We start from the raw sequence: 13,801 nt of genomic DNA, 5'->3' as shown, positions 1-13,801 counted from the left end.
TGACAAAATTCAGCACCCATTTATGATTAAAACTCTTCAAAAAATAGGCATAGAAGGAACCTACCTCAACATAGTAAAGGCCATATATGATAAGCCTACAGCAAACATTATTCTCAGTGGTGAAAAACTGAAAGCATTCCTCCTAAGATCAGGAACAAGACAAGGGTGTCCACTTTCATGACTATTATTCAACATAGTTCTGGAAGTCCTAACTACAGCAATCAGAGAAGAAAAAGAAATAAAAGGAATCCAGATCAGAAAAGAAGAAATAAAGCTCTCACTGTTTGCAGATGCCATAATACTGTACATAGAAAACCCTAAAGATAGTATCAGAAAACTACTAATCAGTGAATTTAGCAAAGTTGCAGGATACAAAATCAATACACAGAAATCACTTGCATTTCTATATATTAACAATGAAAAATCAGAAAGAGAAATTAAGGAATCAATCCCATTCACCACTGCAACAAAAAGAATTTAATATCTAGGAATAAACTTACCTAAGGAGACAAAAGAACTGTACACAGACAATTATAAGACACTAGTGAAAGAAATTCGGAGAAGGCAATGGCAACCCACTCCAGTACTCTTGCCTGGAAAATCCCATGGATAGAGGAGCCTGGTAGGCTGCAGTCCATGGGGTCGCTAAGAGTCGGACACGACTGGGCAACTTCACTAACTTTTCACTTTCATGCATTGGAGGAGGAAATGGCAACCCACTCCAGTGTTCTTGCCTGGAGAATCCCAGGGACAGTGGGGCCTGGTGGGCTGCCATCTATGGGATCGCACAGAGTCGGACACGACTGAAGCAACTTAGCAGCAGCATGTGAAAGAAATTAAAGATGGCATAAACAGATGGAGAGATATAACATGTTCCTGGGTACGAAGAATCAATATTGTGAAAATGACTATACTACCAAATGCAATCTACAGATTCAATGTGATCCCCATCAAATTACCAGTGGCATTTTTCATAGAACTAGAACAAAAAAATTTCACAATTCACATGGAAACACAAAAGCCCTCGAATAGCCAAAGCAGTCTTGGGAAAGAACTCCATTTTTCTTTCTGGAGGAATCACCTTCCTAATTTCAGATTACACTACAAATCTGTAGCCAACAAGACAGTCTGGTATTGGCACAAAAACAGAAATATAGACAAATGGAACAAGATAGAAAGCCCAGAAATAAACACATACACCTATGGGTACCTAATTTTTGACAAAGGAGGCAAGAATATACAATGGGGCAAAGACAGTCTCTTCAATAAATAGTGCTGGGAAAACAGGACAGCTACATGTAAAAGAATGAAATTAGAACACTTCCTAACACCATACACAATACAGAAAATAAACTCAAAATGGATTAAAGACCTAAATGTAAGAAATATAGACCAGAAACTATAAAACCTCTTAGAGGAAAACATAGGCAGAACACTCGATGATATAAATCAAAGCAAGATCCTCTATGACCCACTTCCCAGAGCAATGGAAATAAAAACGAAAGTAAACAAGTGGGACCTGATTAAACTTAAAAACTTTTGCACAGCAAAGGAAACTGTAAGCAAGGTGAAAAGACAACCCTCAGAATGGGAGAAAATAATAGCAAATGAAACAACTGACAAAGGATTAATTTCCCAAATATACAAGCAGCTCATACAATTCAGTGCCTGAAAAACAAACAACCCAATCAAAAAGTGGGAAAAAGACCTAAACAGACATTTCTCCAAAAAAAGACATGCAGATGGCTAACAAACACATGAAAAGGTGCTCAACATTTCTCATTATTAGAGAAATGCAAATCAAAACTACAATGAGATATCACTTCACAACAGTCAGAATGACCATCATCAAAAGGCTACAAGGAATAAATGCTAGAGAGGGTGTGGAGAAAAGGGAACGCTTTTGCACTGTTGGTGGGAATGTAAATTGATACAGTCACTATGGAAGACGGTATGGAGATTCCTTAAAAAACTAGGAATAAAACCACTATATGACCCAGCAATCCCACTCCTAGGTATATACCCTGAGGAAACGAAAATTGAAAAAGACACACATATCCCATTGTTCACTGCAGCACTATTTACAATAGCTAGAACATGGAAGCAACCTAGATGTCCATCGACAGATAAATGGATAAAGAAGATGTGGTACATATACACAATGGAATATTACTCAGCCATAAAAAGGAATGCATTTGAGTCAGTTCTAATGAAGTGGATGAACCTAGAGCCTATTATACAGAGTGAAGTAAGTCATAAAGAGAAAGATAAACATCGTATTCTAATGCATCGTATTCTAATGCATATATACGGAATCTAGAAAAATGGTACTGAAGAATTTATTCACAGGGCAACATTGGAGAAACAGATATAGAGAACAGACTTATGGCCATGGGGAGAGGGGAGGAGAGGGTGAGATGTATGGAAGAATAACGGGAAAACTTACATTACCATATGTAAAATAGGTAGCCAATGGGAATTTGCTGTATGGCTCAGGAAACGCAAACAGGGGCTCCATATCAACCTAAAGGGGTGGGATGGGAAGGGAGATAGGAGGAAGTTTCAAAAAGGAGGGGATATATGTATACCTATGACTGATTCATGTTGAGGTTTGACAGAAAACAACAAAATTCTGTAAAGCAATTATCCTTCAATAAAAAATAAATTTAAAAAATTCATATTGAAAATAGTATAATTCAAAAGTTCATATCATTTAAATCAAGAATGTCAGGTCTCAGCTTGAGCCTAAGCTGGATCTATGTGTGTGTTCAAGCGCTCAGTCACGTTCAACTCTTTGCGACACTTTGGACTGTAGTGTGCCGGATTCCTCTGTCCAGGGGAGTTCCCGGCAAAAATACTAGAGTGGGTTGCCATTACCTCCTCCAGGGGATCTTCCAGACCTAGAGATTGAATCTGTGTCTTCCACGTCTCCTGTATTGCAGGCAGATTCTTCACCGCTGAGCCACCAGGGAAACCCCAAGCTGGATCTGGATCCGTTCAAAAGAGGCTGGTGAAGAGGACTGGGGGCCTCCTGCTCAGCAAAGGTGAAATGGGCCAGGACAGGTTTGACCCAGAAACAGAGAGTAGCCCAGGGACACAGAAGGAATGACGTACATATGTTGCAGAATCAGCTCACAGGCCAGTCCCAGGAACTTGCTGGCTCCTAAAGGGAACAAAAATCAAATCAAAAAGCAGCTTTTCCCTTAAAAATGCGGAAGATCCAGGCGTGAGCAGCATCTACATTGCTCCCCAGGTAGATTAGATTAAAAGCTTTAATGGATTTATTTTCTGTGTACTTCCCTCCCCTCCCCTAGTTCCCCCAGGGGCACTCCAAGCTGAAACAAAGTCTCCAAGACACAGACCCTGATCTTGGTGAAAATAGCCAATGGGAATTTGCCGTGTGACTCAGGGAACTGGAACAGGGGCTCTGTGACAGACTGAAGGGTGGAATGGGGAGGGAGATGGGAGGGAGGTCTGGAAGGGAGGGGACATGGGTATACCTATGGCTGATTCTTATTAATGTATGACAGAAAACCACAAAATTCTGTAAATCAATTATCCTTCAATTAAAAACATTAAAAAACAAAACAACACTCCAGCTCCAACATGTTTTTCCCAAAGCAAGAGCTTGGATTTTGCTCCCTGAATTTATTTAAGGCTGGAGAGAAGGAAGGAGGTGACTGATGGTGACAAGGATAGTAGAGAGATGTGGGGAGGGAGCATCCGTCGGAAGGAAAAGAAATACCAACAAGCAAAAGATCGGGGAGCCAACTGAAAGGGCCCTGGCAGTCCCTTATTGACCCAGCCTGTGGACGAGAGCCTGGACTCCTGTGAACGGGTAATGTGGGCCTTGGGCAACGTTAGAGCAGAGCACAAAGATAAAACCTTCACACGACCATCAGGGAATGTTTGAAGGGCCCAGCGCAGTGGTGGGCTCAGCCCTGGTCTGGTAATGCCATGACAATATCGTCTAATGCCTGGTAACCTAGAGGACAGAGAAGCACCAGTCCCATTTTGTCACAGGTACTGCAGCACTGGCTGGCATCACGGGAACTTCAGAGTACTAAGTTTGGCATCTAGCAGAAGTCAACAGCCCCCAGTGGGAGATGCTGTGATGAGAGCTGGAGCGAGCAGAGAAGCAGAAAGGTCTCACAGAAAATGGCCAGAGTCAGAGCCATTCGTGAGTACCCAGAACTCCAAGAGCCCTTAGATCAAGGAAGTATTGCAGGGAGAAGTCAATTCTGACTCCATATTCAAACAGTTTCTTTGACTTGCTTTCTGTTGCTTTTGTTATAATAATCATACATAATGGTCCGTCTCAGAGAATCATGCCTGACTGTTAAACTAAAGTGCCTTTATTCAGAACGCTGTCCACCTGTAGATAGCAGGAAGGAAGAAAGAAACTAACACATCCCCCTGCCTGAGGCTTGCCATTTCTAGGAGATATTTGCAAGATTAATGGCCTTTTTACTTTGTTTCCTCACCTTTCCCCAACTCCCCCATCTCTGATCCATAAAAAGAACCTGGCATCTAGACCCACCGTAAGATGGTTATTTTGAGATGCTAGTCTGCCATCTTCTCTGTCGACTGGCTCTCCGAATAAAGTCCTATTCCTTACCTCGACACCTCACCTAGGATTCACTGGATTAATCAGCTTATTATGCAGCGAGCAGAGCATGCTTGGACTCAGTAACAGAGGGAGAGCCCAGGCCCTGGGTGAGCAGATGGAGCAGGTCCCCTGAAATCAGATGCCTCCTGTTAGTATAACCCCATTTGTTCTTCCAGCCAGACTAGTAAGGAACTGGGCTGATCCAAGACATGGCTGAAAATGCAGCTTCCATCTGGCAAAACCTGTTTGTCAAGTTTATGGCATATCTGATGGAGAAAAAATGATGACAGGTACACCACAAATTATGCAAATAGAAAACTGATGTACGGTTTTTAATTCCAGGAAAATGAAAAGTTGTACAAGACAGAAAATGTAATCATAGGACCAACTTGACCTTTAGTGAACAGTGTTTTTCATTAAACTGAGAGGACTTGGATGGATGAGGAGACTAAAAAGGGGTGGGGGGTGCAAAAGACAGGAGAGCCAACTGTACATCTACTGATGAGAAGTCAATGCGTAATTGCCTAAAACTGAAAGGTCGAAAACAGCAGTCCAATTTCATAATTCAGAAAAATAAGGACAAATACTGGAAAAAATAGATGAAGAATTGACGAATGTTGTGTCTAGGGAGTAGCAGTGAGTGAAACAGGAGAAGGGGGACCAGGGGCATGCTGGGTCCTGCCTCCAGGTCTGCGGGCCATCTTGGACCTATGAACTCTGGTACTCAGTTTCCCTGTTTGAATCATGATGGAGCTGTGTAAGTGATCTCTATTAGCTGCCCCACTCTGAGGTATGGGGTTCTAGAAGTGTGGGTTTCAAAGCACATGGCTTTATGTGAATGGATGCACTGTGGGTACTGGATGTGAGAAATGCATTTTTATGATTATAATAACCTGAGTGTTGCACATTTCTGGGCCAGACTAGCTCAGGGTGCATCTCAGACTGGCGCTCAAACTCTCACAGGTGTACGGTCTACCCAGGACAGCCTCAGCCCTTCCCCAATTCAGCCAAAGGAAACTCTGCCCACCTGCTCCCAGGCTGAGGGGCCAGCCACAGGAAGGCTCCTCTGGAGTCACTGAACCACAACTCCGTTGCACATACTGACAATCATCCCAGCAGGATCCATCTTATCTCTGCAACCTCCTCTCCACCTCACCCAGCACTCCCTTTGACCTCCTCTACCCCATATGCCATATTCCACCCCCACAGACAGACTTTTGTATACTCCAGACTGCAAGGTGATCAAACCAGTCAATCCTAAAGGAAATCAATCCTAAATATTCATTGGAAGGGCTGATGCTGATGCTGAAGCTGAAGCTCCAAGACCTTTGGCCACCTGATGTGAAAAGCCAACTCATTGAAAAAGACCCTGATGCTGGGAAAGATTGAAGGCAAAAGGAGAAGGGGGCAACAGAGAATGAGATGATTAGATAGCATCACTGACTCAATGGACATGAATCTAAGCAAACTCTGGGAGATAGTGGAGGACAGAGGAACCTGGCATGTTGCAGTCCATGGGGTCACAAAGAGTCAGACACAATTTAGTGACTGAACAACAACAAAAATATCCCAAAACTGAAGGACTTACTTCAATGAGAAGATAAAAAGCAAATGGAAACTGACCTGCACTCTCCACTTAGAGAGAAGAGGGAGATGATGGTGAAAAAGACATTCAATTCCTTGTACAGGCTTCCTCTAGAGGTAAAACTATTTTGAAAATGAGGGAAACCAGTCCCTATAGATAGAAAGTAACTTTCTACAAATCTTCCAGAAAATCTTCCAGAGCCCAGTACCCAGCAAGTCTACTTGTGGCCACCACAAGCCAAATGGCCCTTCCTTTTACTCCTAAGGCAAGTCAGGATGGAAAATGCTGATTATCCTTGAGACTGAAGCTCTGAGGAAGGAGAGAAATAGCATGTATTTAGGACCTACAATAGGTCACCTGCTTTTTATGTATTTTCTCAGGTAATCCCAACAATAAACTTCTGAAGCAGGAATCATTACCCTGATTTACAAATGAAGAAACTGGACATACCAGAGCTAAGGTATATCTTCCTTGAGGTCACATAGCTAGTGAGTATCAAAGCTGGTGTGTGCGTGCTAAGTCACTGCAGTCCAACTCAATCCAAAGACCAGGTTATGACAAAATACACTCTTCTGCCTTATAGCTTCCAACTTGCATGACTTATTCCATATGATCCTTGATCTGGCTGAGGAGGAGCCTGTGGCGTCAGACCCATAAGGGAGGTGCTTTCTCTGTCCCTGGCTGCCGTGTGCAGAGACTAAGCTACATTTTCCAGGCTGGGTGTGGATGGAAGCTCACAGTAGTTTGTTGGCCAAAAGGAGATTGTGTTGAAAGGAGCACAGGAGAAGAGAATTGGTGCAAGTGTATTCCTTTAACAAATGGGGGGGGGCTCAATCACATCATAATAACTCTGTTCCCTACCAAATGGATCTCTCGATTTTTTTTTTTCTGTTTCCATGTATTTTAAGTGCATTTAAATGAAGTTGATTATTTAATGATTTCTGTGGGTTTTCTGGTATTTGTTTCCGGGGTTGTTTTATTATGTCATTTTTATTTGACAGTGTTGAATCATCAAAATACTGTAAAACATTTTTCTGGCTCACTAATTGATACACTCCTGCCTAATTGCCTGCTGTTTCATTTTTTCTTTGTTAAAATGACACAAGGTTTTCTGTTTTGTTGCTTCCCAAAAACAAACGGTGCTGCTTCACCACCCCTCCATCTGTGCCTGCACCAGGATGACAGCACACGCCTCAAATTCTAAGGATCTCTGGTCCTGGGCAGGGAGTGGGGAGCAGGCACTGGGAAGGATGGGGTCAGGGGAGCACAGTGGCCTGCCTCCTCGCCACATTCCTGAAGCTTCTTCCCCAGCACCCATGCCTGACGTTATCTAAGGGATCCACTGACATCCTCAGCAGATCTTAGTTGCCTATACCCTGAATTGCTAATGCCACGGAAGCTGGTGGAAGCCCCTGCCTTTGGCTATAGAGATTCCACTGTAGCCTTATTTATCCATCCAGAAACTACGGCCTTAAGCCAACCAGCCTCACCCATGCCACAGAACTGTTCTCCACTGACACCCAGGGCAAGTATGGGTCCCACCTGATGCTCAGCACATGGACCTTTCCCAGCATCCTACTTTTCCAACCTCTCCCTGAGCCTCCATCTCTCCAACAGGAATGGGATTTGGAGGTATGGATACATTTTATGAGCTCATCTCTGCCCTTTCCATAGAACCTTGCCAAAACCAGAGGTTGGCTGGAAACCCATATTATGATCCTGGCCTCCTGGATTACAGAAGAGAAAAACTGAGACCCAGTGAGAAGAAAGTGGAGTCGTCACAGTGTGAGTCAATGGTAGAGCTGGAACCAGATCCAGGAGTCAAACTTCAAACCCAGTGCTATGCTAATTCTAGACTTTACTCTTGCAAAAGAAAACTCAGTATCCTGACGTTCCTCTAAAGACCTGGGAATGCCTGGAAAAATGGAGAATGTTAGCTGAGAGACCTGGCTTAACAGTATTTGTGAAAAGGGTCAGGGGTTTTGATTGCCTGGAAGGGTCTCTGAGTCAGTGCTGTGATAAATTAACTATAAAGTAACCAACAAATGTATTACCAAAATATTTATACCCTAGCTAATGTGACATATATGTTACACATATGTTACATATATACTACACACACACGCACACACACACACACACACACACACACACACACTACATTTAGTTTAACAAACTTTCACTGCCAGAGTAAGGGACATGATCATCTTTCCTAACCAAACCCCAGATTCCCAAAGAAGAGCTACCAGGAAGCCAGGTTAACTCAAAATAATAATAATAATGTGAGGAATTATGTGTAAAAGCCAAGGAGAAGTTTAGTCACAGAAGAGAAGATTAAACATGTATCAAATCTCAAATAGCTGAAAAATAATGTGAAAAAGAGAACAGAATTGTTCTGGTTCACTTTAGAGAGTCAAGCTTGATTCAATGCTGAAAGATAAAAATGAATTTTAACCACTGAAATTCTTAAAATATGAAGATTATTATGTAAGATAGTGAGCTCCCCATCATTCCAGGTATTCAAGCAGAGATATCTCCTCAGGGAGACGCCAGAGGACTTACTGAGTGTGCTCTAGAATGAATTTGGGTAACAAAGAGAAGTTTGAAGTAGATCAAGGATATTCTGGCATCTGATAAACTCTACATTCCTTTCCCTGAGATTCAGAGGGGAAAAAAGGAAAGAAAAAGTAGGAGAGGGTAACAGAGCTGAGCTACCTTCTTCAGGTGGAGTCAGAGGAAGTGAAAGTGTTTTCACCAATCTGTGTACCTCTTAATATCTTTCATATATTAGCAAGATCCCTTGGTTGCTCATGCATTTTTAGGCAAAACAAAGGTCTTTATTGTCAGAACACAGGGTGTCTTATAAAAAGTGGAAAGCTCTGTCTCTTTCATCCTTGCCTCTCCCAGAATATCGTCCGTTCTCTCTTTCTGCAGACTACTTTATTGCATTCTCCAGAGTCTTAGGTTTACGAGTTTAGAATTTATTCTGCAGGTTTCTCAAGTTTACTTGAGGTTAAGAATCATCTGAAGTGCTTATTTTGGAAATGGATTGCTGGGGAACAACCTAAACATCCTGATTTAGAATTCCCAGGGGAAAGTCCTGATATTCCAGTGAGAGATTCTTATCATCAGGGAAGTTTGAAAAATCTTTGCAGAGGCAATTGGGAGGCATTGACGGTTTGAGAGCAGAGTCGTAACATAAATGGTCATGCTTCAGGGAGATTCATTAGGTGGCTCTGTGGAAGCCAGTGGAGAAGGAAATGGCAACCCACTCCAGTACTCTTGCCTGGAGAATTCCATGGACGAAGGAGCCTGGTAGGCTACAGTCCATGGGTCACAAAGAGTCAGACACGACTGAGCAACTTCACTTTGCTCACTTCACTCACTTCATACTTTATCACTGGAGAGGGAAATGGCAACCCACTCCAGTGTTCTTGTCTGGAGGATCCCATAGACAGAGAAGCCTGACGGGGGCCATGGTCCATGGGGTCACAGAGAGTCGGACACAACTGAGGTGACTGAGCACACACATGGAAGCCAGACTATCAGCGTCAAGCTGCAGAGAGTTCTGATGAGGGAAACTTGGTATCTCTAAGATCTGACTGGAGGGACAAGAAGCAAAGATCCCACAGCCATGTCTTCCTCTCATGAGCCTACTTCCCTGGCCACAGTTGAGAGGAACATGGTACACACGTGACGTTGGTAGAGGCAACCGCCTAGATCAAAGCCCACCCCTACACTGATTTTCTGGCCAGATGACACTTCACCCTCCATTGAGTTCTCATGCCACCTGTCCTTGACCTCTCTTCTGACCCTAATTTCTTCCCTCCTTCCTATATCAGGGATGTACATGCTCTCACTTCAGCACTAGACTATAAATTCTATTAGGAATGAGGACTCTACTTCATGCATCCTTGTTTCTATCCAACATTCCCTACACATATACAATAGCTTGGTTATCAAAAATGCTTCTCTAACTACAACTACAATGTGTTCCATGGAAACATTGATCCCTCTCAAGTTCCTTCCAGTTCTCAAAGTGGCCAAGAGGTTTCACACATGACTGTTGAGAATGAGACCTCAGAGCTACCACTAGGTATCTGCAATTTGCCTCTTGTCCTCCAGCACCTTTTATGGGAATTTCTCCTTCCTTGACCCACTCAAAAAGTGAGGCCCATGACCCAGTGCCCAACCAGGCTCAGATGCTCATTAGATGCCAAAGCTCAATGCCAAGAGCACTAAAGTCAATGCCACTGCCATCCTCAATTCCAAATCTATCAGTGCCTCATCTTTTCTGTGTCCCACAGAGACACTCAACACATTTGTTCATTTAAAGTATATTACCGTAGGTCTGGTTAATACCGGGATCACTGCTGGGTTGTAGAAGATCAGTAGGATATAGCCCCTTCAGATTCACTTATTTTAAGGATCAGACATCTGTCCCAAGGGTCTGGAGTGAAGGACAGGCTTCCTGGTGATCTCACCTCACCCCTCCTATAGTGGCCTCTTGACCAGCAGCCAGGCATTTGCACCATGATGCTGTCTTCCTCTCAGGGGTACTTCATGTCAAGAGGGATCCCACTGCCTTCCTCTGATTTAACATCAGGATCAATCTCACCTCCATACACTCCTACAGACCATGTTAACTCCTAGAACTGACGTAGCTTAAGCCCAGGGATGGGGGAGCCTGGTGGGCTGCTGTTTATGGGGTCACACAGAGTCGGACACGACTGAAGCGACTTAGCAGCAACAGCGGCAGCAAACCCATACTAACAAATATCTGTCGGATACTGAGTGAATATTCTCCACCTACAAATCCTATCTAGACAGACTCACACCCTCCGCTCTCCATCCTGACCCTTCACACACATCCTCCTACATCACAGTAACTAGGAAGGCTTCACGGCTCTTAAAGGATTTTCAACACTATAAGTTGAGGACCTCATAGCGTCTGTCAGAAATCATCAGAGAGAACAATGATATTAATCCTCTCATACAGATGAGGCAAGTGTCTCAGAGACTAAGAGCTTCTCAGAGCTGGAAGGATTGGCCATGGCACTTGGTTCCAGGTTAGCCGCTTCTAGTTGCTATCTTTCTTCCAATCCAGCTTCTCTAGAGGGGAGGAAAAGTCACCCTAATGAAGTACCTACTGAGTTGCAGGTACCTTCTTTTGTTTATCTCATCCAATCTTTGCAATGGCCCCTTGAGGCACATATCATTGCCCCAATTTTATAAGTGTGGTAACTGAGATACAGGGAAGTCAAGGTCACCCAGCAAATAAATAATGGGGGCAGGATTCCACCTCACATCACTTGGATCTAAAACCCATGTTTTTGGCCCTCACGACTTTGCCCCCCTCATGTAGAGAACTCCATGTCCTGTGACTGTCTCATTAGCAAACCAGTCCCCATGCTACTGCAGTGAAAGCAACCTTCATAAATAAATTACCTCCCCAATCAATCAAATAATGAGCAGCAAACGGTGTTTTAATTCCCAGACTTCCAACCAGCTGAGTAGAGCACTATGTGTCACTGGTTTGTGCTGCCTGTGTCATTTCACACAAATCCCCAGCTGAACAACCACAAAACTGAAAAAGTCAGCATGTGCATTAGCCCAAACAAGGACATCTTGTGGCAGGACTGAATGCCCTTCCATAAGAAGACCTAAAAGCACCAAAATTCTAGGAATTTGGCTGGAGTATAAGATAGTATCTATAGAACCTCTATTAAAACATAAATGATATCCACTACAAATTAGGACTTTAGCTCATTTTTCAGGTAGGCAGTGATACAGACTTCCCTGGATCTTCCTTCTGCAGTGCTCCTTTCCCCACCAATGTAGTGACTTTCCCATGGAAAGAGGATCGGGGCCAGGGAAGGTGTCAGGAGAACCTGGCTGGAGATCAGTGTGAGGCACAGAGTGGCTGGGCTGCAGGGCAGGAGAAGGCACCACCTCACTTGGGGACCACAGAACTCCTGGGTGGTTCCTAACAAGCCTGGCTTGCTCTCTTCCTCATGTTTCCACCTCTCATTCTTCCCACCTTGGGGCAAATCCCCCCGTCATTGCCCTGTGGGCCAACGAAGGCAGTGAGAAGGCATTGAGGACACCAGCCCACTTGCCTGCCCTTAAGGGAGAAATCACTCTCTTCCTGCTCCCAGCATCAGCCTCCTCCAGGGTTGAATACTGGCCAGAAAACTTCCACCATTTCACAGCCATCTCCTGCATGAGTTTTGGCCTTAGTTTCTTCCCTCCACCTGGCCCCACCGGCTTACCATACTTCAGAGATTCAGCGGGTTTTGTCCACTGTAAGGAGTTTCCTGAGGATCTGAGTAGCCAAAACTCACAGTACACTGAGTCTGTCTTCAACTCCTGCGCCGTTTCTCCAAGACTGCTCTAGCTCCAGGCTCTCTTCTAATGTATGAAATACTTTCCCTAAATTGCCACGTGTTTGAAACTGAGCTGCTATGATATGCCAACAACAGAGGCAGGTAAGTGACAGTTGGTTTCAACAAGCACCCTATTAAAATGAGGACAAGATTTGAGTGGTGAGGGGAAGGTTTCTGAAAAGGTAGCCTCACCTCAACAGGTCCTGAATTGAGCTCCTTGTCTTCCCCACTGTCTCCTCTTTGTAGAGACTCTGTCCTGATGACTGGCTTTCTCATCTGTTCAGTCACTCACTCTGGAAAGTGGGAGTCAGTCCTGAAGTCCTATATCCAATCAATAGCCAAGTGTTGTCAATTTGTCTCCTTGATCTGATGCAAACATATCCCCTTCTCTCCATTCTCAGATGACATGACCAGATTCCAGTCTTGGCTGTCTGTCATGTGGATGATTGCCATAACTTCCCAACTTGTCTGCCTGTCTGTGGCCTTCCCCCGAACAACCAATCCTCCCTTAACTTGATGCCTCGGAGGTCTTTAGGAAATGCAGACTAACCTCAGAAAACACTGTGCTTGCTAGCACCCGCCTGCTGCTTCCAGTCCATCTGAGTGCGGCCAGAAATGCACAAGCAATAACCATTTTCCTGCCCCTCCAGGACCAATGTAGAGCCACTTGTAGGTGCACAGACAGCTGTGCTGTTACACACCTGAACTCCTCAGTGTATACTGTCCTCTCCATCTAAATGCTCCTTCCCCAGGCTACCTAGAACATCTCCAACCTTCTACCCCTCCTCACATTCTTTCTCAGGTACTGTCTGTTGTACCAACAATTACCTAATACTTCCAGTCTCCCCTTAGCACTCATTAGTTTTGCCTGTGTTTGTTCTATACACTTTGGCAAACTTGTTTACTTAATTTTCTGACAATGCATTAGTTTTACTTCAATCAAGTCAAAACACTTTCTAGCTGCTGCAAAGTCCATCTCCAGTTTTCTATTACAGATTCACTTTTAAAAGGTTTCCTGTGAATGGAATTGTTTCCTTTATTTCTATTTATGTTTTCTCATCATTAGTGTATAGGAATGCAAGGGATTTCTGTGTGTTAGTTTTATACCCTGCAACTTTACTATATTCATTGATTAGCTCTAGTAATTGTCTGGTGGTGTATTTAGGGTTTTCTATGTAGAGGATCATGTCATCTGCAAACAGTGAGAGTTTTAATTCTTCT

Source organism: Bos taurus, chromosome 28 (assembly GCF_002263795.3).
Source record: "Bos taurus isolate L1 Dominette 01449 registration number 42190680 breed Hereford chromosome 28, ARS-UCD2.0, whole genome shotgun sequence".
Taxonomy (NCBI): Eukaryota; Metazoa; Chordata; class Mammalia; order Artiodactyla; family Bovidae; genus Bos; species Bos taurus.
The sequence above is the reverse complement of the archived record's forward strand: the minus strand, read 5'-3'. Positions refer to the sequence as shown.